This window comes from Panicum virgatum, chromosome 9N (genome assembly GCF_016808335.1).
Source record: "Panicum virgatum strain AP13 chromosome 9N, P.virgatum_v5, whole genome shotgun sequence".
NCBI lineage: Eukaryota > Viridiplantae > Streptophyta > Magnoliopsida > Poales > Poaceae > Panicum > Panicum virgatum.
In genome coordinates, this window is record NC_053153.1 from 39,411,420 (window position 1) to 39,436,902 (window position 25,483).

The 25,483-nt window shown below is 43.7% G+C and overlaps 1 long non-coding RNA gene and 1 other non-coding gene across 3 annotated transcripts; one reads left to right on the forward strand and one right to left on the reverse strand.

Annotated features, from left to right (window-relative positions):
* The first annotated feature begins 10 nt into the window (after nt 1–10).
* LOC120693060 lies at nt 11–14,354 on the forward strand. Of its 2 annotated transcripts, XR_005682844.1 has the most exons (7): nt 11–696; nt 1,420–1,626; nt 1,706–12,859; nt 12,956–13,007; nt 13,110–13,305; nt 13,378–13,452; nt 13,525–14,354. It is a non-coding gene; the product is annotated as an uncharacterized LOC120693060 (long non-coding RNA). The 2 variants fall into 2 exon arrangements; XR_005682843.1 differs by having other exon boundaries at nt 1,706–13,305.
* On the reverse strand, nt 4,427–4,533 carry LOC120693614. The gene has a single exon (XR_005683073.1). It is a non-coding gene; the product is annotated as a small nucleolar RNA R71 (small nucleolar RNA).
* Nucleotides 14,355–25,483: the final 11,129 nt, after the last annotated feature.

The following is a 25,483-nucleotide window of genomic DNA, read 5'->3' on the forward strand; positions in this document are numbered from 1 at the left end:
CGTCGCCTTTATCTGTTTTTTCCCGATTAGCGAGGTCATTAACTCAAAAAACAGGCGTTGCCGTCGCCTCGCCAGACGCCGGCGCGGGCTCATGGCCCAAACTCCAATCAACGCCTCGTCGCCTGTTGTATGGCGCGGCGGCGACTTGGCGACGGGCGGGCGATCCGGTGCGCGATTTTGGCGGCCAAGGCGCCAAAGATGGCGCGAAATCCCCTTGGGCGCGCGCTCTTTCCCTCCCCCTTTTATCCTTCCCTCTCCTTCACAATCCATTGCAGGAGCTTGGTCCTTCCCGGCGGCGCAATGGGGTCAGAGAACCTGCAATCCGCAGCAGCGGCGTGTGAGCTCTTAGCTGCGTCGATGGCGCGCCAGCGGAAGGATATAGCGGCGCGGGCACGGGCTCAAAAGCTCGGAACATCGTCGATGGCGACGGCGGCGCACGGGAGGAAAGCTGCGACGGCAGTGCAGGAGCGGGGTCGTCCGCCCGTAGAGAAAAATTTCACCGGTCGAAGGCTTGTTGGTAACCCAACCTTTGGCGCCCCCCCAAGATCGACCGGTGGCGGGGCGGCGGTATGTTTCCGGCCACCCCAAGGTCCAATGCGGCATGAGCTTCTCCAGCAGCCCCAACCTGACTTCGTCGACCATGGCGCGGCATCAATCACAGTCTCAACCATGGATTCATGCCGATTCCAAAGAATGGTATGTTTTCTGAACACAATATTGTAGGAACTTTGGTTGCAGCCTGAATTCCAATGGATGTTTGTATGCTGTAATAGATGTGTAATAGAGAACTCAAGTAATATCTTTTTTTGGCAGTAGATAGCTGGAGCGGTTAGAATATACAGAAATTTCTTGTTTGGACTTACTGTTTGTTTTAGTTAGGGAGATTCATGAAATTGGATGGTCACCCTAAATTTCAGGCTAGCTGTTCATGCACTTCACCTGTTTGGTTCAGGTGATGTTTTAGCATTTCAACCTTTCCAGTCTTTTAGCATTTCCAGATGTTGCACCCTAATTCTTGGACCCAAATCATCATGCTGTTTTTAGTTTCCCTTGCCATGCTACAAACTGAATGGTGTTCAGAACTATATTTGCATCCTGTAAAAATCAGTTAACAGTACAGCCTGTGAAACTAAATATTGGTCTTCTTGTCCTGTCTATGATCTTGAAAAATAAACATGTGATCAGAAAAGGTTCAGGTTTCACTTTCTTCCAGTTTTTAGTTAAGTTTAAGTTAACTTTAGCTTTAAGTTTCAGGTTCAGTTGTTCAGTTAATTTTCAGTCTACTGATAAAGTTCAGTGTAGTGATCGTTTTTCTACATTGAATTTGTCTAGTGGTTATATTTTTGAACTGAATTCTATTTGAACTGAATTTTGAGTCCAGTGATTATTTGCTCTCTGACGCAAAGGATAATGATCCAGTTCCACCAGGTGGCTTCATGCAAATGTTTGAAGACCAAAAATGAAAATTCTCACTTTGTTGGAAGAAGCTCTCACTCTGCCCCCTTCATGCCACCAATTGAAGAATCAGCCACTCCACCAGCACATGGTAATCACATTATGGACAATGATCTAATTGGTAGGACTGATAAGCGTATTCTCTGGACGTAAGAAGAAGATTTAAGACTAGTAAGTTACTTTGTTCACTAGTTTCATATTTAGTCAAGATGGTCACTTAGATAATTGCTATGTATTTCGTTAATGGTAGATGAACGTTTGGTTGAAGAACTCGGTGGACTCTATTAGCGGTAATCAGAAAAGGAATGAGTAGTATTGGGGTGATGTTGCTAGGACATACAACGTCACAACGTCGAGTCATAGGCAGAGGAACATGAAGCAAGTAAAAGATAGATGGCACAGGATTAACAAGTGGATGGACCTGTTTCATTGTGCCTGGTTGAAAGCTCGTAGATTTAATACAAACGGGTGGAATGACCAGATGTGGATTGATCAAGCCCACAAGCTTTACGAGGACGACAACAAGGATCTCAAGCTAGGACATTTTGTGTTGATGAATGTTTCGTATGCTGTCAGGAATGAGCCAAAATGCCAAACCTACAGTGATGGCCTTAGAAATGCACACAAAAGGAAGACAACAGACCAGGGAACTGAAGATGCAAGGGAAGAAGTGGAGCCTTATGATGTCTCTGACAAACCTAGACCTCTCTGACAAACCTAGACCACTTGGTCAAAAAGCAGCAAAGAGGGCAGCATATGAAGCAAAGGTTCAGTCTATGTCTTCGTCAACAGAAGACGCAGATGTTAGAATCCTCAAAGAAGCTCAAGCAAAAAGACTGTAGGTACTGGAAGTGCAACAGAAATTATCAGCAGAGAGGTTGGAGTCATCAAAGATTGCCCATTGTTGACGGTCATTAAGTACCATTTCTGACCGTCAACTAGACTCAATAATAAAGGAAAATCTATACACCTTGCTCACATTTATGTTTCACTAACTTAGTTCCACAATTATTTTGAGTTTGTATGATTTCAGAGGAGCAAGAGCGAAATAAGAAGAAAACACGACGAAGACGCCCCGCAACTACACAAAAGATCGCAATCGGCGTCACTCCCTTACAAGAAGGGCCCACCTGGCAGAGCAAACGAGGGCGCCACGAAATTTGCATGAGAGGATAAGGTTGTGGGCCCACAGATCAGCCTGCCAGAGAAGGATGAGATCAGCCTGCCAGAGAAGGATGAGGACGAGAGGTGGCAAGGTGGGGCCGGCCGCACCTGGCCGACCTCCCGTCCAGGTGCATTTCGAGGAGTCGTCGCGGCCAAGGCACCTGATCACCTTCCATATGTGCAGATGGCGGGAAACTGACCTCCACTAGTATAAATAGGGCCCCCTCTCACCCCTCACAACACACACACACCATTTCACACCCTCTCTCTCTCAAGGCTCTCTCTCTCTCTTGCTCTTAGTGTAGGATAGTGGAGCTAGGCTAGTTTTATTTTAGCGAATCAAGTCGTCCTTGTAGTCATTGAGCGATCCTCGACTCTTGGTATGGCTTTGTATTCTTTCTGTCAGTACTCTATTCATAATATAGAGTTCGTTCATGGTTGCTATGCTATCTTGATAGTTTATCAATCCATGCTTATGTTCATCATGAGTTGTGTGACGAATATGGTTAGGCCAGATGTTTGGGGGTTGGATAATGGTTCGTTGTGCTTTCGGGCTTGCTCTAGTGCTTTGTTTGGCCATCCAAAGGGTGGGAGCCCTGAGGGCATTAGAGCAGTGACCTCATACACGAGCGTGGTGCTCGGGTATGCGGGATTCAGCGGATATTCCCGTGCTCCACGGTATAAAAGGGGTAGACAGCATGAGGTGACAGTCATGTCCGTCCGTCGTAACAACAGTTGTTGCATTTAGCAAAGTCCCCGACGTTCGGGTTCGGTGTAGGAGGTACATAAAGAGGTAACGGGATTGGACGTCCTCCAGTGTCGCTGCCATCCTTTGGGAAAATATAAATCACGATACTCTTACTCTCCAGGTGAAATACAACAACAGTATATCCGTGTACTTGCGGATCCCATCTCTAATCGTATAGACTATACCACGAGAGTGGCAGTCCTTGGTGCAGTTGTTAGGGATGGGCTTAACACCCCCGTTCCTAGTGATTATGCCAAGGAAAGTCAACACGCATTTCTGGCGCCGTTACCGGGAACTAACCCCTCCTGGTGGCGACGTTAAGAAATGCCAACAAGCATTTCTAGCGCCGTTGCCGGGGATTAACCCCTCCTGGTAGCGACGTTAAGAAATGCCAACAAGCATTTCTGGCACCGTTGCCGGGGATGGCATGTGAACAAAGTTATTGTGTTGATATTAATCTAGGCTTCGTACTCAAGATATAGTCATTACTCTTTCAGGCTAATGTCACTTTATGTCTTCTTTTATTTTTGATTTGAAAGAAGACAGAGGTAGTGTATGACCGGTTTCTCTCTGCCGGAAAACTACACAGAAAATCCAGAGAAGCTTGTGAGAAGGTCACGACCTCGCGTCGTTCCTCCTCCCGCTACTCTCCCAGTACAGAAACCCAGTTCGGAAGCACCAACTGTTCCTGAGGCTATGGCTGAGAAAACTCTCCGCGAGTTCTTCGCCCCCTCCACCGCCAATGTGGCTACTGGACCCAGCGTCAACGTTGGGAACGTCAACTTTGAACTCAAATCCATCCTCATCAACATGGTGCAGGCTAGCCCATTTTGTGGCAAGCCGAATGAGGACGCTAATGGTCATATGCAGAATTTTTTGGAGCTTTGCGACACTGTGGTGATACGGGGTGTCGCCGCCAATGTTATCAAGCTAAGGTTGTTTCCCTTTTCCCTACTGGGAAAGGCGAAATAGTGGTTTTACAAGGAGAAAGACATCGACACCTGTGACAAATGCTCCAAGGCGTTCCTTGCAAAATTCTTCCCACTGGGCAAGACGAATGCCCTGCGCGGGAAGATATCAAGTTTCCAACAGACAGGGATGGAATCCATCCCGGAAGTCTTGGAAAGGCTGCAAGAATGCATCACAGCCTGTCCTCATCATGGGATGGACGAATGGCTCGTCCTACAAAGCTTCTACAATGGGCTAACAATGACATCTCAAGCCCATATTGATGCTGCTGCTGGAGGAGCTTTTCTCGACATGACCATCACGAAAGCGAAAGCTTTGGTCGAGAAAATGGTCTCCAATCAGGGGTGGAGCGAAGAACGACTCCAACCCCGGACGAAGGGCATGCATACCATTAAGAAAACGGATATGATCGTTGCCAAGCTGGACCTCCTTCCGAAGCACCTCAGCGAAAGGGCCGAATTCAAGAAACATAGAGAAAACTACGCCCAAGCCATGAGTTTGCACTTCACGTGCGAAGTCTGTGGCAACGATGGACACTCGGGAAACGACTGCCCCGAGACCCGTGAAGACTGTGTGTACCTCAACAACAACAACGAGTATCGTCCACCACAAGGAGGCCAGGGCTGGAACCAGCCGCGTCCACCATTTCAAGGAGGTAACAATTACAACTCTTCTTTTTATTCGAATTTCAATTCGAACCAACCTCCCCTAAGAGAATTAGTGTTAGGCCAAGCTAAAATTAATTAAAATATAAATAAAAAGCTCTTGGCCAACGATAAAACCCTGGAAAGTTTAAATGTTAAAATTGAAATTTTGTCTTCAACTCTTAAAAATCAATTAAGTTTTAATAAAATGATAGAAACCCAACTTGCACAAATTGCTGCATCTCTTTACCTGCCGTTGAAAATGGGAAGATCCCAGGGCAACCTGAGACTCCCGTAGAAAATGTCAGCATGGTGTTCACCAGATGGGGTAACCCGTCTCGGCGATCATCACGTACTAACCATGCAGGTAGGCGCAACCCCCCCCCCCCAAAGAACGACTCACGGGATGGCCTAGTGGCAGCAGTGCAGGAAGATCCAGGGGTCCCCATGATCAGCTGCTCGATCTACGACAAACACTACGAGCAATGCCTTTGTGATCTGGGGTCAAGTGTAAATATAATATCCAAGGTAATCTTCGAAGAACTTCATTACCCTGCTCTTTCCCCAACGTCCATGCTCGTGCAGCTTGCAGATTCAACAACTCGATACCCTGAGGGGGTAGTCGAAAATATGCTCGTACGAGTTAATGGTTCCTTCATCCTCGCCAACTTTACGGTAATGGACATGGAGGGCGACCTCGGAATGCACCTCATACTCGGGTGGCCATTCCTAAGGGCCGCCGAGGCAAGGATCGACGTCGGAAAAGGAGAAATCCAATTCCGTGTCGGTAAGGAGGATATGTTCTTCAGGTTTAAACACAGGGAAGAGCAGCGCTTCCTGATTTGCCAGGATAGCGAGGGGCAAGCACTCTAGGGTGAACCACTCCCCCAGCCGGAACCACAACTGACCACATCCAGAAGAAGAAGATCGAAGAAGATGTGGCAGAAAGTCGAGAGTACGGCTTCGTCCAATTCTCTAGGACAAGCCGAACGTTGGTAAAACAACGCTGGAGAAAAGTCTTGCACGTCGAACTTTAAATGATGCATCCTCACCACAGGTAAATGGTACTTATCTCATATTTAATTTTTTCCGCCATTTGGTTTTTCCACCTTTTTGAATTTTCTCCACTTCATGATTTAAAAATAAAAGCACAAAAATATTTTCCTGCATGTTGGAGTTTTTTCTAGCACTTCTCTTTTTACAAAAATACCAAAAATATTTTCTGAGTTTCAAAATCCCTGGGAAAAATTATTTGAATATCTTTCCGAGCAAAGTTCTGAACATGCACTAGATTTTCAAAATTTGTTACCGTTACAAAGGAATCTGGCCAAAGGGGTGCTCCAGGGGGCCCACCCTGGGGTCGGCCGACCCCACAGGTCGGCCGACCCAGGGCCAACGGCTCCTGGGCCCCACCTTCTCCAACGGCTACATGACCGTTGTGGCCGGCCACTCCTTGGGTGCATACTTCAGATTGCCTTTAAATAGAGGCCGAGAAGGGGGTGTGATGCTATCATGCTCTCTCTCACTCTCACTCCCTCTCACAAATTCTTGCTCAGGTTTTCATTGGATTTTGGCTCAAGTTTGATTTCAAGAAATCTCTCTCTCATTTTTTTGCTGCAAGAACAACCACACACTTGGAGGAACAACTTTTGAGTAAAAGTTTCATTTTCATTTCACTAACATAACCCGAACCGAGTTGTTTTTGGTTCGTTCTCGTTCGTTCTTATTGCAAGCATGAAGGGTGTAGAACGGAAGATATCCGGAGCTTTCAAAAAGATGACGGGGTCAAGCTCATCCCGTTCAAGGGGTGGGTTGAGCTCCCGTCATTCTCCCGAGCCTACACCAACACCAACAACGATGGACTATGAGCAAGACGGACAATACGAATCAATGGAGGAGCAAGCTGCGGAACCGCAAGCCGAGGACATGGAGATTGATGATGAAGATGCACCGTACCTCGACTTGCGAAGTGATCGCGAACGTCAAGCCTACGCCATGATCAAGCGTCGGAGCTTTGGTCATACCAGAGCCTTCGACCCGGACCTCCTCGAGAAAACAGGTATGGACATTGACTTTGCTAATGTTTGGCATGCGGTTGGATGGGATGACTTTTTGCCCGTTGAGGAGAATGGTTCTCGTCTCCTCATCATCCAGTTTCTTTGCACAGTACGGGAGGAGGCTAATGGTGTTCGTTTCTGATTATTTGGAAATGAATACTATTATACTTGGCGAGATTTCAGCCACCTCCTTGGTTTTAGTGACCGTTTACCAGTTTCCCTTGACAAATCTTGCCGCGGTTTTGATCGACATGAGTTTTGGGGATTGATTTCGGGTCAAGTTGTTCATGGAAAGTTTGCACCTCAGTGCAATGACATTCAGAATCCGACTCTTCGTTTAATGCACAAGTGGGTGGTTATGACTCTCTTTTCAAGAGATGATCCACGACCAGTGCGGAACGATGAGTTGAAAATATTATATGCCATGGTCAATAAGATCCGAGTCTCCCTCACAAGAGCAATGGTTAATCAATGGCTTACAAATTTCAGGATGACGGGTCCTATTGAGTGCACTTCTTTGGTTACCCGCATCGTATCAAACATGGACATCTTAGAGGGGAACGCTGTTCCTTTCATTGAGGATGACCGTGTCTTGATCAATGAGTTTTATTTGGTTCAAGGCCACATACTCAAGAAAGGCCCGAATGATTCCTTGATTTTCTTTTCCTTAGGTTATTCAAATGAAATTCCAATGCCAAATGCGGAATATCATTTGTATTAACTGTTGTTCGATAACCACGCCTCTTATTCCACAAGAGGTAGCCCGTCAGCATAGTATTTCTGGTTTACCTGGCAGGATTACGAGAAGCAGGGCCAGAACGGAAGAAATGCAGCAGCCACAACCACAGCCTTCACATCATCATGAGGCAGGTGGTTCGACGTGGTAGAGTGCGAGATCCAGTGAGTGGGCACGGCTGGCCCTAGGGCGCCGGTCCACCAGTTCCAGCTCTAGTGGGATTCCACCCACCGCCCGACATTCAGCTTCGTCCAGAGGGTTCAGCTCTCTTACTCAGTAGCTGGGCGAGCTGAACGTCCGCACCAACAACATCGACGAATCGGTTGGCTAGCATATTCAGTCCACCCAGGACTGGCAGCGACACACAGGCGAGAGGATCCACAACATGGAGCAGCGGCAGTTGCAGCTACAGGAGGAGTGGAGGGCTCACTACCGGTGGGCTGGGTTTAATCCCAACCAACAGCAGTGAGTCTGAAGCTAGCTTGGGAGAGGACCCCCACGAGAGGTAACTTGTATCAAACTCTATCTTTACCGCTTTCATAAACTTGCATGAAACAAAATAAAAATTTGCAAAACCTATAAAATCCATAAAAATTTGCATAACTAAAATCAAATAAAAATTTACAAAACTTTGAAAACCCAAAAATATTTACTGTTTTTTAATATGTGTAGTAAGCATGTGTAGTTTTCCATGTTTAGATGATGAATAGTTGCTCTGTCAGTTCCTCTCGTATGCCTAGTTACAACTTTATGCTCTACCTAGTTTTGAGTTTGGTGGCTAATGTTCAAACCTTAAGCTTGAAACTTGTGGGTAACGGAAAGCAAAACCAAGTCTAGGTTGTTGTGGGCTATGCTATGGTTGAGTAGAGTTGCTATGATCTTCGCCTACGTGATGCTTGATATCCGGAGTATTTGTTTTCCAAAACACAAAAATAAAATAAAGTTCCTCAATGATATGAAATTTCTATCCAAAGTCATATGAGTTACTGTAAGGATCACCGGGGTGTCCGACCCTAGAGGGGGAGGGGGTGAATAGGGTCGCTAATCGCTTTTCTATCCTAGGGCTCAATCTAATTGTATAAGATAAACCTAACACGTCCTACACATGCTAGTTATGATTAAGGTTTATCTATGCTACCCTCTACTTACCCCAAAAGACTTGCCACCTATAACCAATCCTAATCAAACTAACTAGGAAAGTAAAGTTAAGCAAGAAAGAGTAAATACGGAAACGTAATGCGGTAAGTAAAGCGGTAAGGGAGAGGATATGCAAACTCCCGTGATGACACCAAGACACACGATTTAACGTGGTTCGGTTAGGACACCAAAGTCCCTCCCTACGTCCACGGCCACTTGCTCACAAAGAACAAGTGTGATGCCGAGTCTCTTCGCTTGATCACCGTCTTGCCACGCCTCCAAGGCTCCCGACAAGCAAAGGCTAAGTGACGCCAAGTCACAAAGACGAGGTCACCGCCACCGTCTATCTCGAAGCATCACCGCGGCACCGTCTTCACTATCTTGGAGCTTTAACACCAAGTAGGGGCCTCCTTCCCCGCACAAAGTGTCGTTGCCACTCCACACCAAGTCGGAGGGTCACACGACGAGTACACAAGGTGCTTACCGCAGCAAGGCTTTCTCTCAAGCTAGTTCTCTCAAGAACTAAGCCTAAACAAGCACTAAGCACTCTCACAAATGTGCTTAAGCCTATATGATGTACAATGAAGCTCTATGGTGGTTGGAGATGATCTTTAACTCTTGTATACTTCCTTGAACTCCAGCACACTCAAATGACCCGGCCTTGGGGGTATATATAGGCAGCACAAGTAAATATAGCCGTTGGAGAAAAGCTGCCAGAAATGTGCTTAACGCCGGTTAATCCGACGTACCCCAAAAGCCATCGTCGGTTCAACCGGTGTATGTAAACTGCTACTTGAAAAACTAGCCGTTAGCAATTAATCGGTGTATCGCCGGTTTAACCGATGCAATCAACCGGTGTATGTAAAATTAGCGTCGGTTTAACCGGTGATTGTAACTTCTTCACGTTCCTCCAAAAACCAACTCTCTGGACAACTGAACCGATGCAATTGACCGATGCATCGTCGGTTCAACCGGTGTATGTAATTTCATCGGTCTTCATCTGCCAATGCACCGACGTATACATTTTCTTCAACGTCGGTTAATCCGGTGTAAAACCTTAGCCCGCAGACCTTCTCTGTGATTGCACCGGTGAGTTCATTTTGGCCTACGTCGGTTTAACCGATGATAGTAAAATGCCTCAAATCTTGTCCCTTGGACCGAAGGGTGGGAGCCCGGGGGGCATTAGAGTAGTGACCTCATACACGAGCGTGGTGCTCGGATATGCGGGATCCAGCGGGTATTCCCGTGCTCCACGGTATGAAAGGGGTAGACAGCATGAGGTGACAACCATGTCCGTCCGGCGTAACAACAGTTGTTGCGTTTAGCGAAGTCCCCGACGTTCGGGTTTGGTGTAGGATGTACATAAAGAGGTAACGGGACTGGATGTCCTCCAGTGCGGGACCTTCTCCCCTTATCCTTTTGGAAAAAGTCTATATCACCCCCTCACCTATGGGGGCTGGACTACATAACCCCCCAAACTATGAAATAGTCTATATTACTCACCTGAATTTTTCAAAACCGGTCAAATTACCCTCCTAAAGCAATTTCGAAAAATTATAGTAAATCACAGAAAAATCATAAAATAAAAAATTCAATTGTGTTGGACTCCAAATGAGTAGATCTACACAGTGAACATATAATATGGTATGCTTAGTATATTTTTTTACAGCTATGAAGAAAAACATAGATTTAAAGATACAGCAAAAAATATACTAAAGCATACCATATTATATGTTAACTGTGTAGATCTACTCATTAGGAGTCTAACACAATTGGATTTTTTATTTTATGGTTTTTCTGTGATTTACTATGATTTTTCAAAGCTACTTTAGGGGATAATTTGACCGGTTTTGGAAAGTTCAGGGGGGTGATATAGACCGTTTCATAGGTTGGGAGGGTTATGTAGTCCACCCCCTATAGGTGAGGGGGTGATATAGACTTTTTCCTATCCTTTTTCCTGATGTCTGCAACCTAAACCATGTTCTAACATAACTTTTGCTTTGAATAGATACACTAGGACACCGAACCTAGCTCAAGCTCCAGCTAACTTAACATAAGATAGTTTAGTTTGTTCTTTTCTCTCTTTCTTCCTTGGGTGGTGAATGTGTGATCGTGTCACGTTACCCTGCTTTATCTTCTTTATCAAGGTTTACCCCTGCTAGAGTTTTGCCTATTACATGAGGAACGTTGTCATGATTAATGTTAAGTACAGTACCTTTGCCACTGCCATCCTTTGGGAAAATATAAATCACGATACCCTTACTCTCCGGGTGAAATGCTATAATGGTATATCCGTGCGCTTGCGGATCCCATCTGTAATTGTATAGACTATACCACGAGAGTGGCAGTCCGTGGTGCAGTTGCTAGGGATGGGCTTAACACCCCCGTTCCTAGTGATTATGCCAAGGAAAGTCAATACGCGTTTCTGGCGCCATTACCGGGAACTAACCCCTCCTGGTGGCGACGTTAAGAAATGCCAGCAAACATTTCTGGCACCATTGCCGGGGACTAACCCCTCCCCCTGGTGGCGACGTTAAGAAATGCCAACACCCATCAAGCAGCAAATGAGCACAAAGATGGCAAACTTGCTGAGAAGGAAGCCAAGACTCTGGAGGTTAAAGCCAAAATGATGGAGACTTATAACTGTCTTCTTCTGAAACATACTGGGCTCATGACGTATGAGGAAAAGGTTGACCATGTTGGAACACTGAAGTATTTGAAGAAGACATTGTTTCCTGATATATACTAAGGTGAGTTTCGGTAGAGATACATTTTTTGCCACATTTTATTGTTCTCTCAAACTCTGAGTATAAACCTGTATGGAGATGCATAATCCCTGTCCTGTTTTCAGTTAGTCCTGTTTTTAGTCACTGAATTCAATTTTTTAACCTTTACCTTTTAATCTTGTCTATTGTTTTAGGTATATGACATGTTTGGCATTTCTGTTGACACCTTTCCCTGCATGATGTGGGTTGCATCAACCTGTGTCAGAATTAGTTCAGAGCTTAGAGTTCTTCCTGTGACAAAGCTTAGTTTAAGATTAGTTCAGAGCTTAGGGTTCTTCATATGTCAGAATTATCATGGAATTATTCTGTAATCTTTTTTTTTGGCCTACATGTCTGAACATGCTTTTCTGAATGTGTGTGAATGGAGTAAAATGAACAGGTTCAACCGGCCACTTCTGTCCTTTCTGAATGTGTGTTTCATTGGGTGTATGAACAGGTTCTGGAAAATGAACAGGTTGGGTATATTAACAGGTTCAGTCGGCCACATGTGTCCTTTCAGTTTCTGTAACTGCATATGTAGTGTGGGCGTCAGTTATCATTCAGGGTGTGAACAGGTGGGAATCCATTAAAGGTGTGAATGGGTTTCTGAAACTAAAGGTGTCATGCGTGTGTGCATGTGTGTGCGTATGTACTTGTAGGTACTGTGCTTGTAGGTGCACATCTTTTTTCCTGGGTACAACATGTGCATGGAAGATATGCAGGTCTGAGAAGTGGGGGTCTTCTTCCAGTATCGGCTGGGATCATTTCTTTTCTGTGTTCACTGCTGCCATGCCGATTAAAGAAAGTGACAAAGGTATGTCGACTGAAATCATAGGCTGCATCTTGATTGTGGTTCTCATGCATAGTTTCACTGCTCACTGTCATCAGCATCCTTTGTTTTACCCTTCTGTAACTAACAATGCTTGAATCAGAAACTGAGATACATCTGATTTCTCAATGCTTGTAGTGTGCAATAGAGAATGACATATAAACATTCAGAAAGCATTTTTACCACCATGTCATGGTTAAAACAAAATGAATTATGGAGATATCTTTGCAAGAATTAGATCAAACCTTCCTAGTCGAGATCAATTTGTTAGTTACAGATTTGATTCCAATGTTAAAGATTATTTTGCAGAGAAAGGTATGCATGTGTTCTGCACTTGGAAATTCAGAATAGAGAGGTATGCGATTCTGGAATTGAACAGCTTATTGATAGTTGCTTGTTTGTTATTGATCTTTACCTGGGATACAATTCGACTATGAAAAACAAATCCCAGGAAATGTGTACAAGTCATGGCAGGACGATGCATCAAGTCTTGTCTCCAAAAGGTGTCAAGTATACACTATATGTGCTTGTGTTACAGATTTTTTTTTTATTCAGTCAGATGTTTGCATGAACGACCGAATCACATCTTTAAAATCAATTTGCAGAAGTTTGATCTTGTTGAGTCAAACAATTTAAATGATATCATGAACATGCCCCCAGTTGCTTTATCTTACATGGAAAAGTCATGCACTGATCTCTATTATCCGAAGCCACTTTTGCAACTATGGAAGAATTGCACTGAAGCTATTTCTCCTGAAAGTTCAGAGTGTGAAGACAGTGGAGGGTTCAATGTGCTTCCAGGTATGTCTCACCAGAAGATTAAAATTGCCATACTATAAGTTTGCAAATTAAGTGTGCCATACTATAATGCAGATGCTGATAGCACTGAAGCTATTTCTCCCGAAGGTTCACAGAATGAAGGCAATGGAGGGTTCACTGTGCTTCCAGGTATGTCTCATCAGAATATCAAATTAGGCATACTATAAGTTTGTAAATTAAGTGTGCCATACTGTACTGCAGATGATGAAACCAATGGCAGTGCACACGTTGAAGAGTTTGATCCTGCTGAAATATATACAATGGAAGACTTTATGGCTGAGGAAGAAATCATTGAGAAGATAGAACTGAAAATCAGTGACAGCATCAAAGCAAGAACTGCTGCAGATGCTTCTGGTCGTCGTAGTCACCGCCGCGGTGGAACAAGGATAGTCATTCCACGAAATAGAGGCTGGTCACGAAGATATTGTAGCAAACTACTTCTCCGACAACCCCATATACACCGACAGGCAGTTCCGTCAAAGATTTAGAATGAAAAAGTCACCTTTCCTTCAAATTGTGGATGCTCTCGGCGATTGGTCACCTTATTTCAAGCAAAGAGTGGATGCAACATGTAGATATGGTCTGTCACAGCTACAAAAATGTACAGCAGCCATAAGAATGCTAGCATATGGTGCCCCTGCTGATGCTCTTGATGAGGTTATCAAAATTGGCGAGCACGGCTTTGGAGTGTTTGGGTAAATTTGCTGAATGTGTGATTGAATGTTTTGGTCTAGAGTACTCGCGTCCTCCTATGGCTGAAGTGCTTGAAAAGATATTGGAAGAGAATGAGTCCCGTGGTTTTCTAGTGTTGACACTGTTTTTTGACACGTGTCAAGGAAGGTAATTCTTGTGAAGGGAAGATGGCCGATTTGGAAGAAACCAAAAGATACACAGGGTTGGAATCAGCCAATAGAGCTCGTCCGATGGGCCAGAGGAATATTCTGCGAAGATGCTGATCCGCCACCTCTGGTGCTCAGCCGATGGAGAGTTGCCGATGAAGTCAAGGAAGGAGAAGAGGATCCAGACTCTACGAAAATCTTGATGATTTGGTTGTAATATTTTAAGTAGTTTATCTTTTAGATAGTCTTTTCTTTAGGGTCAAGTAATATTTGCCGTAATCGGCTAGGACTTGATAGCGCTAGGCTATATATATCAATTGTAAGGGACCGGAAAAACTTGATTCACATCCAATACAACAAACTTTACAATTCCTTTGCACTTTTTCGCTGACTTCGCCTTTTCTCTTCTTTTTTCGACGAGTTCTTTCAAGTTGATCAAGGACGCCTCACATTCGAGCGACTTGATTTGCTGGTGAGTTTTCGTTTTACCGAGTATATTTGAGCTTTAGTTACCGGGCGCATCGATGTGGCTTCACTCAAATCTATTTAAAAGTTATCGAGTTCATCTAGGCTTTGACTTCTGGGCGCATCGCTGTCGTCTCGTCTAGATTTATTCACCAATTATCGATATCGGCTAGATTTGTAGGTTTTCCTATGCTTTTTGGCCATTATCACATCTAAAAACATACTAGATCGGCTTTAGGTTTTGGAGTGACAAATTTGTTATCTCAAGAGCCGTTTTAGATCTGTTTTTAGCTTCGCATCATCTAAGTCATACATACACGATCGGCTGTCCAAAAGCCGGTTTTGTCGTTTAGTGTATCGGCTGATCCTGCCGATACGCTCGTTCACTACGCGCTTGCATTTAATATCTTTTTGCCGTCTATAGTATGGACAAAGCTTGCCGATACGCCCATCTGAGAGATATTCGGAATCCCAACGATACGCTCTCGAATTTGACTTTGTTTTCTCCCTTGTCAATTATAGGTCAAATTGACTGGCACGCTTGGTTGACTTTCCGTGACTTGGCGAACACTTGCCCTTGGATTCCAGTGTGTTGATTTTTGCGTCAACACATCTTTTTGGCACGCCCAGTGGGACTCGAAAAGCTTCAACATGGTGGAACTCACAGATAAATCTGCGGTTAGTGAAGAAAACCATATTCCTGTTCCTGAAGACAAGCTCAAAGAAGAACAAAAGAAGGAATATGAAGAGCTGGTGGAGAAATTCAAACGTGAATGCCTCAAGTCGTACAGCGTCAACAGATCTGGTGAGGTGATCAAGAAGTTTAATCTTCCATCTTTCCAGCCATTAACAGAGGCTCAACGTGAAAGTAAGATGATAGACGCAGTTGGCCAGGCTGTGGCACAAGCCTTCATCAAGAGTGCAACAGTCATGGGCAATACGGTGCACAATGCAGTGGTCAAGACTTTTGCTGAAGGCACGTTACCAGGGTGCATGTGTCCTTGCTATATACAACCAGATCAGATGCAATATACTCCCTTGGAAGTGTCTATGGCAGCAGGCCTGTCGGCTCAAAATAGCCAGGCAGGAACAAGCAACAGTCAAATTCCACCCCAGATGACTACTGCAGCATCGGCGGGTACAGCAGATCCTATTTACTCAACCACGCCGCCGATTGCTACAACTGTGCAAGATGGATCTGCGTCCGTATTTCCTAAAGGATGGAATCCTGCTACTGGGTATGGTATACATCCAGATTTCTTTTCTACACCACCCAAGATGCAGTTTAATGCATCGGCTTCTCAGCCGATAGCCTCTCAGCCAGATCCATCGGCCGTTCAGCCGATGAGTGCACAGCAAGATGCATCGGCAACACAGCTGAATGCACAAGGCGCATGGAGTCCACAACATATGGCACAAGCTAATGCATCGGCGCCACCGCCGATGACCCCACAGCAGTGTCTTGCTATTCTGCTCCAACCCCAGTCTACTTCTGAAGTATTGTTGTCGCAATCTCCGCATCAGAAGGGAATCAACTAGGTATTCCACAATCAAGCAACCAGACAGATACGGTATGTCAATGTGCCGTACATGGATATTACTGGTTAACAATCGGCTAACCCATCAGCTACACAACTGACGATGACTCAGCAGATACCCAATCAGATGTCCCAGCAAGCACATCAGATGCAATCGGCTGGACAGCCGATGAACCATGTAGCTCAACAACTTGCGATGATGACCAATGCAGCGAGTATTGTTTTCCCTCAGCAAATGCCAAAAGTTGAGCCACAAGTTGATTGGAGCACAAAGATAGCTGAAGTGATGAGGGAGCAGTTTGGTTTGAGGCTCCCTATCCTCCGGCTTACAATCAGATTCCTCTCCCCCACAAGTACAAGATGCCTGACCTCACGAAGTTCTCACGGCAGGGAGAAGTTTCTACGATGGAACATGTTAATAGGTTCCTTCTACAGTTGGGAGAAGCGGACAACTAGGATGCACTCAGAGTCCGTTTGTTCTCCTTGTCTTTGTCTGGATCGGCCTTTGCTTGGTTCACCACTTTGCCAGCAAACTCCATATTATATTGGGCCGGTCTAGAGAGACAATTTCATCAGTTTGCTTGGTTCAGAGATGTCAAGAACCGATGTTACAGTCTGGTTCTGTCCGATCAGCAGTTGGCCGATGGAGCATTTAATGAACTCTTGCCGCACATTAAAGATAAATATGCATCGCAAGAGTTTGAAAGTATTAGCCAGATCGCAAGTCGGATGACAGGAGAGACTCGATCCTACGAGTCCAAGAAGCCTTTTCAGAAGAAGATCAACTATGTGGATTATTCTGCTAATGATGAGTCTGAAGAGAAGCAAGAAACGGTCGCATCAGCTGAGTGGATACAGAAAAGTAAGAAGCCGGTGACGTGTCCATTTGGAAAGAAAGAGCCTGAGTCGTATGGATTTGACATCACCAAAGCCGACAAGATCTTTGACTTGTTATTGTCAGAAGGATTGATCAAGTTGAAGCCACATCACAAGATTCCATCGGAGGACGAGCTCAAAAATATAAAGTACTGCAAGTGGCACAACGCCACGTCGCATGAAACAAATAAGTGCAAGGTCTTCCGACAGCAGATTCAGATGGCTTTCGAATAAGGGAGATTGAAATTTAAGGCTCCCAAGAAGATGATGAAGATCGGCGGACATCCTTTCGCCACAAACATAGTTGATGTGGCCAGAGATGAAAGTTCTCATCAAGCCAAGATTCTGACGTCATCATCGGCCAAGAAATCTATAGTTGTTGATCCTAAAGCGCAGATAGCGGCCGATGATGTCAAAGGAAAGGGTCTGATGAAGGATGCTGAACGTTCGTCGGGACCACGTAGACGTGTAACGTCTCAAATGCTGTTGAACAAGATTCAGCGTGATCGTGAAAGGCGGCAGCGTAGAGAAAAAGAGGAGCGACGCGAGCAAGATCATTGGAGGTGTCCTTTCTTTGTCTATTGCTGGGAAGAAGGGTTGACATTGCCATCGGCATATGATTGTCCCGAATGCAATGGTCAAGGAAGCCGATCATATGAAAGGTCACGTCATGAGCCTGTTGGCACTCCTTAAGTACCCCTTTTATCCCTTGTTTATCCTTGCTAATGGCATGAATTTAATATCAAAATCACTAACCGTCCTAACCCCGGCCTAATTATTGGTCATTTTCACACTTCCACATATATTTTGGAGGAACTTCGTTTTTGCAGGTTTTTGGGCTATTTTGGAGCATGAAATGACGAGGCCCGTGATCGAGCGCTAACACGGAGAAAGACGAAGGCCAAAGACCAAAGAAAGGACCAAAGCCCATGTTGATTCGAAACCCATTCATGCACATCCATCCTCCAAGAGAGCCCAAAGGACCAAGCCTACGAAGATGAGATCAAGATACTTCGGGATTAAGCAAAGCAAATGAAGATTTAAGGAAGGATTCCCTATCCTATCCTTTCCTCGAAGATATCTCCAAGATAACGACGTCAAAAGGGGTGCAATCGTGAAGGACATAAACTCTAGAAGATGCGAGGAGTCTGCACGTGAAAGGAGGACACAAGACGGCGAAGGAATGAGCCAGGCCGGCAGGCCTAGGCCCATTGAGCCGGCCGGCCGGCCTAGGCCCATTGAGCCGGCCGGCCGGCCTAGGCCCATTGAGCCGGCCGGCCCAGCCCTTTTTTAGGTCGGTTCGACCTCCCCTTCGACCGGTGGCTTCCTCGGCTTATAAATAGCTCGCACCTTATTCAACTCGAAGCATCCATCCACCCAGAACTCGACAAAAACCTAGGGTCAAGACCGGAGGGAGATGACGGCCGCCGCAAGTCTTCGAAGTTGTCTAGGAGATGGCTTAGGCCGACCCTAGCCACCGTGGCCTCCCTGCGTGGTTGTGCTATGGCGGAGTTCAAGAGCTAGTTGGATTCATCGATGGTGTGCACATGGCGGTGATGATCCAAACGAATCTATTATGTGAGTAATGATAATCATGTCTTCCGAATCTATTAGCGATCATGTTCTCTCTTTCGATTTCGTTCTTCTCTTTGGGTTTGCTTCATCTTAGATCTATTATCGAGATAGATCGCTTAGCCTGATCTTGTAGTCATGGTGGCTAGAGGTTCATGGCGGAACTACCAAAGGGGGTTCGACTTGCTTTAGGGTATCTTGTTGAAAGGGGTGGCGTCGTGACAGGCCGTTGCCACTAAGTAGGTGGAGTATCGAGGGATCGGATTGGAGATTTTGGGTTTAAAGATGCTTTTGATTGAGATGCATGATTTATTCGCTCGTTAGCTTGAACTACAACTAGATGACGATAGGCCTAGTCATATCTTTGGTTTTGCTATGATTAAGCCTATGTTCATGGGTGAGATCAACCTTTACATATCACTCATATCTATTAAAGGTTTACCCTTTTTATGCAATCAATGCTTCATGTTAGGATAGATCCATTAGATTAGATGGAAACCCATAGGTAGTTCTTTGTCGATCCATGGATTGATAAACCTTGGGGGGAATACTCTAAGGGAAAAGCAACACGAACCGTGCGCTTGCGGTATACAAATCGGGGCGCTAAGGAGCGTCAACAAGCTTTTCTGGCACCGTTGCCGGGGATCGGCAACACGAACCCTAGGGCGATCTATCTAGTTTTTGGACTAACCCTAATTTTATTATTGCATATATCCTGTGTTTCTTGTTTGTGTCCATGAATGCAGGAAAAACCCTAGACACAAAGTGATTGAGAAGTTCTCAACGTCTGTACTTTGACAAGTCCAATCTCACTCAAGCAAGTTGATGGCTACGTGAAGACCCGCTCTTTAGTGGTAGGTGCTAACTTTTGTTAGTGGCCCGGCAACCGCTATCGAGTCCTCACTCCCCAAAGCAAAAGATGATAAATAAGGTACGCCGCCATGTCAATTGATTTTAAAGACTAATGTTTTTGAAAAAAAATTGTTTGTTCAAGCAATAGGTATGAAGCATGCCCGCGAAGAAAATCGTGCGATCGGATCATCATCATCTCCAAAGTGTTACTGTTGTAATGAGTTTTTCGTCCAATATCAGAGAAGTACCATGAGCAAATAATAGATTATTTTAAAGCTCCATCAAGTCTACTTTCCAACGCATCAAGAATCGTGAATTTTGGAGATCGGTGTGAAGAGTTATGGTAAAATCTTTCAACGCTGCGCGTTCTGAAATGTCTCTGGACAGAGCGTAGTGCCGGAGTAAAACGACCATAACTTCTTCATCCGGAGTCCGTTTGGGATCAATGACCACTCGTTGAAAAGGTAATTTCATAAGGCTTTCCATGGAGTAGAATTTTGGTACATGTTCTGTGCAGGATGATCAAGGAATTCAACGAAGAAGATTCAGCAACAAACATTGGAGAAAGTGATGACGATGTCGCAAGATGTTTGGAGAACCTTGTGCACAAAAGTTGATGATTTAAAGTTGACCAATGCAAGAGGCAACAAGATTAGAGGAACCATGATTCCACCCATCTTCTCCATGGGATGCTCAAGAAGCTTCTAGTCGAGTGCAATCAAAGAAAGAGACCGCTCTGATCATCGACACAAAGCATGGGAGCCTCCTTCGATCCCGACACCTTAGGCAAAGCAAGAACCATAGAGACAGACCATTGGAGCCATGCTACTTTCTGGTGAATCAATGGTGATGACCTTGAAGCCAAGGACGCACGACAAGACGCTCCAAAGACCACATGATTGAGATCATTGACATCTTCGGATGAATTCACAAGAAGATATTGTTCTCATCAATATTCAGCTCGACCTCAGAAGAAAATTGTAGTATATTTTTGGATATTCAAAAGCTCCACGAAGTTCCGATTCCAACGAATCAAGAATGAAGTCAATCGAAGTTTCCCACAAGAAGTTATGGCCAAAACATCGAAAGTCGTGCACTTTGAAATTTTCTGGACAACACGCAGCGCTAAAGTAAAACGGTCATAACTCTCTCGTTTGGACTCCGTTTAAAGCGAATGACCACTCGTTGGAAAGGTAATTTTATAAACTTTTCAATAGAACTATATTTTGGTATATGTTCTGTTGAGTATACAGGAGATATTCTACGAAGAAGAGGCAGGAGCAACGCGATGAGAACAAGATAGAGAAGATGACGATGACAACAATGAAGAGGAGCTTGGGCGATGTTTTCATCAAGCGTACATGATAAAATTCAGAGGCTTGGAGCAGAGGAAGAACCCAAATGACATTGGCAAATGAAGGCACAAGCGGTCGACCTTCGACAAACAAGGATGTTGCAAACAAACCCCGATGGATTACAAGAGCGCAATATTCAACACATGGAGACGTGAGAAGCAAATCACGACGGACCACGAGGAGTGCACCACGACTCCAATGAGTATGAAAAAGCTCCGAGGCTAATGTATACAGTGAATTCTCAAGCTTCTATTGGTTTTGTTGATAATCATTAAAAATCTCATGCTCGAACCAATAGTCGGAATGAAAGTTTAAATTCTATGCCTTGTTCTTTTCATGATGATAGGCTAGAGTTTCTTGAGAAGGTTGATTTCATGCTTAAAGAACCTCTGCCTAATAATGAGTTCTGCGCTATGCAAGAAACACATGCTGCATTTAATTACACCATGTCTTGTTGATGAAGTTTAATTGATGATGTGATTATGTTGCATATGTTTACAAATAATTGCAAATCTCGATCTTGCTTTGCGCTTGGTCAAGCTCATGACCCTAAAAGAGCACATGTCGGGAGAAGCCCCGAATTTCACTAACCATGCAGGACATGAAACTCAAATGATGAGGAGGGAAACCGTGCCCAAAATTTTGAACACCATCATCAACATCTTCAAGTTTCAAGAACGGACGTCGCTAAGCCTCATCAATTTTGTGCACAAGTCCAGAGATTTACAATGCAAGAAAGTTGAATATTCAGGATCTCCATCAAGTTCTCGGTTCAACACATCCATGATCGATACAATTGAAGACCCACGGGAGGAGCTATGTCTCAAACATCGGAGATGCACGTGCTGAAATCAGCACGGGGCAGATTGCAGTGACGGGAAAAAGGGGCATAACTCCCTTAATTGGAATGTGTTTTGGGCAAATGAAGACTTGTTGGAAAGAAGATTTCGTGCACCTTGCATTGGATCAATTCTTTGGCGCAATTCCCAATCTGGACAGAGAGGAAAATCCGTGAAAAGAAAGGTAGTGACGAAGGACAACAAAGAAGGAGGTGACCATGATGTGAGAGACGATTGGACAAGATTTCCATTAAGCGTGATTGATCATGTCCAACATGGGAAGTGGAATAAGAGCTGCATGGAACACCTTCACCTCTTGCATGAAGGACCATGGCTTCGCATCAATGAGAAGGTATGTAAGAAAGTCGAGCTCTATGACTTTAAATGAAGCGCTTTGCGGGAGGCAACCCGATCTTTTATTTTATATATATTAATATGACCGTCTACATTGCACTCTTTAATCGGAATATCAAGTAACATTGTACCATTGCTCTAACAAAAACCACAGCTTCATGTTGTTCATTCTAAATGTTATTGAGGGAGCACTTTGTTATTTGATCTTGGGAAACTTGTAGACCTTTTTGTGTGCCTATTAGTGATTAGAGTCTTTTCATTTGTGTCCTTTTAGAGGGAAATATGAAGTGTTGCACCACCCTTTGATTCTAAACTTGTGGCTAGTTAACTTAGGCTAACTTTTTGTTTTATTTTAGACTAGCTCATCATGTCATATCATTTTGTTCACCCACCCCGTGTTGCATTGCATACCACGTTGTTCGTCTCACCCTTGCATTGCATTGCATGTTGCATTAAAAAAAACCTTTTCTAAAAACATTGACTAGCCTCGCTTTTGAGATCCTAAAACCCTTAGGAAAACCACTCATAGAGCAATCCTAAAACCATAGGGTATGTTTTTTATTCAAAAAAAATCTAACTTTTGTTTCTCTCTAGTTTTTTTTAAACCTCCTTAGATAGAATTTCTATACCCAACACTCTCTCTTCAAATTTTTTGTTTTTAAAGACCAAAATATAGGAAACCCATAAACCTACTTATAAAACCTTGTTAGCTCGGTTGCTTGATCCTTTTTCGATAAATAACCTTTTCATTGACTAAAGCCTCACTTCTTATGAAGTGTCGCGAAGGCTTTTTGTCACTCTTAGCAATTGTTTTTGAATAAACTAGTTGCGGAACAACATTGAAAGGTCCTTTCAACCTTGCTAACACTTGTTTTTTCTAACATTGCATTTGCACTTTGCATCCATTCCATTGTTCATGCCCTCATTTTGCTAGCTTGGTTTCAATCTTATTGATGTATGCTTTCCTATCCATGTAATGCTTGTCATGACAGCATTTACCTTTTGCAATCTTGTGTAAACGTGGTGTTTAAACTTGTTTGCGGACTTCCATCTTTAAGCTCTTTTGACCAAGATAACAATCCATTTTGTTCTCATGTTGCATTTGGTTGATTTATAAGCTTTGCATTGCGCTTTTTTTTTTCTTGTGCTATGAAGGCCTATTGATCTTGGGATAGACATGGTGTTTTGACCTTGGTTAAATAAGTCTTTTTGGCTATGGAGAAGTTCGGCAACCTAGTTGTAAACATGGTGTTTAGAACTAGGTGTAAACATTGTCTTTGTTTATATACCTTCCTCTCATTTGCATTTACACTAGCACACACGTACACTCACTAGGTTTTTATTTTTTCGCTAAGCTAGCTATGCCACAGTTTGAGATCTTAGGAATGGTAGGTTTGTTGGCAATTGTCTCTACTCCCGACTGTCACCTTGGGGGTAGATTGTGCACTTGAATTATTTTGCAGGCATGACAAAGCGTTCCCATGAATTCGTGATCAAAGAAGAAATCAAATTCGTCAACTTCTCCAAAGTTCGAGAGCAAGCCCCGTTGTTTTCATCAAATTTTGCACATGGACAGATATGTATAAGGAAGAAAAAGTTGATATTTAGAAGCTTCATGAAATTCCCGTTCCAACGCATCCAAGATCAATGAATTTGCCCGTACAAGGAGATATGGCACAAACTTTGGACGCTGCACGTTCTGAAATTCGGAACAGATTGCAGCGCTGGGATAAAATGGACACAACTCTCTTGTTCGAAATCAATTTTGGGCGAATAAGGACTCGTTGGAAAGGAAAATTCATGCACTTCGCAATGGAGCAATGTTTCAGCACAGGTTCTGTTCTGGAAATTGAAAGAAAAAAATTCATGAAGATGAGGCAGCAATGGGACAACGAGGAATTGAAGGAGGCGACGACGATGTGAAGCAATGATTGGGACCATGACTTAGTCCAATAAGAAGTTGAAGGAAAATTGAGGCAACAAAGGTGAAGACACATTAAAAATGATATTCATACACATGAGGGAAGGACTTCAAGAATTGCAAGATGATCCATCTTCTCCTTCCACGCCTAGCATCATGCTAAGCATGGGTGAAGATTTCGTGGACAAGGAAGAAAGATCTCATGGAGTAAGACAATCACAGTTGCCACAAGATGCTCATGATTCTTCTTCCATGCTTAGCTCAATGCTTAAGTATGGGGGAGGCCGCGCTACACTGCATTACGAGCATCGAGAAGGATGGTAATTCTTCCTCAACTCTCTCTTTTTCTAAATGCTTGTACATATATGCCTTCAACCATAGATGCAACTTTTGTATATATCTCTCAACCTATCACATGGATTCTAGGAGGACAACCTAGTTTTGTTTTTGTTTTCAATAAGTGTAGGATCACCATCACTTTGTGCTCACCACATTGATACATTTTGGCAATGCCTTATGCTTATGGAAAAATGATGAAAGTTGTTGTTTTGTTTTACCTACGCTATGTTGTATATGACTTGACCATTTGCTCTCAAATAAATGGAATTAAAATTATTAAATACTGGCTATTTTATTTGTGGAGGTTAAATGACTAAATTCTAAACCCACATATTCTATGTTGCTCTTTGATTTAAGTCTACCGATGACCTTACACTTTGTATTGTTTAATTTGAAAACTTAATTCCTATGCTATCTACATTTGTGAATCTCTTGCAAAGTTCTACCTACCAAAGCCTATAGAAACATATTCTTTCATGATGAAACCTTTAAATTGCAAACTTATATTTTGATGAGTTGGATTAAGATTGATTTCTTTGGTACGAGACTAAGAAGCTGGTCATTCCGTTTTTTTGTGTAACCTCCTTTTTGCTAGCTTATTTATCCATGCATTGTGAGTTTCTACTTCGGGAATCTTACAAACCTCGCTGGATATCCACCCTAAACCAAAAATATCTTTTTGTGATTACCTCCTTGACCACAACCCACTATGAGTATGGATTATCATTTCGACGGAATCAAAAGAATCAAGGGCATCATATAAAGAAAAGTTTTGGGAGACAAGGCTCCCCGAGATTCAAGTGGTTCTACGAAGAAGAAGGTGAATTTGAGATACTTACCCTAGCTAGTTGGTTCTCCCACTATTCATACTCGAGGACGAGCATTCGTTCAAGCATGGGGGGATGGCTGGGTAAGTATTCTATATTATCAAAAGTTCTAAGGAGCAAAAAGAAAGAAAAAAAGAGAAAGAAAGAGGAAAATAGAAAAATGATAGAAAAAGAAAAAAAAAAGAAGAATAAAATGCTCCTTAGCTCTTTTTGGTTTCATTAATTTTCTAAGTTACTTTGAAGAACTATTCCATACTTAAATCTTCCAACCATGTGCAATCCGATAACGAGAACTTCATTTGTGTCTCGGGATCATCCATTTGCCACTTGCACATGTCCACCTATCTAAATGTGTGTGTTTCATCTTTCTCCCTCTCCAACAT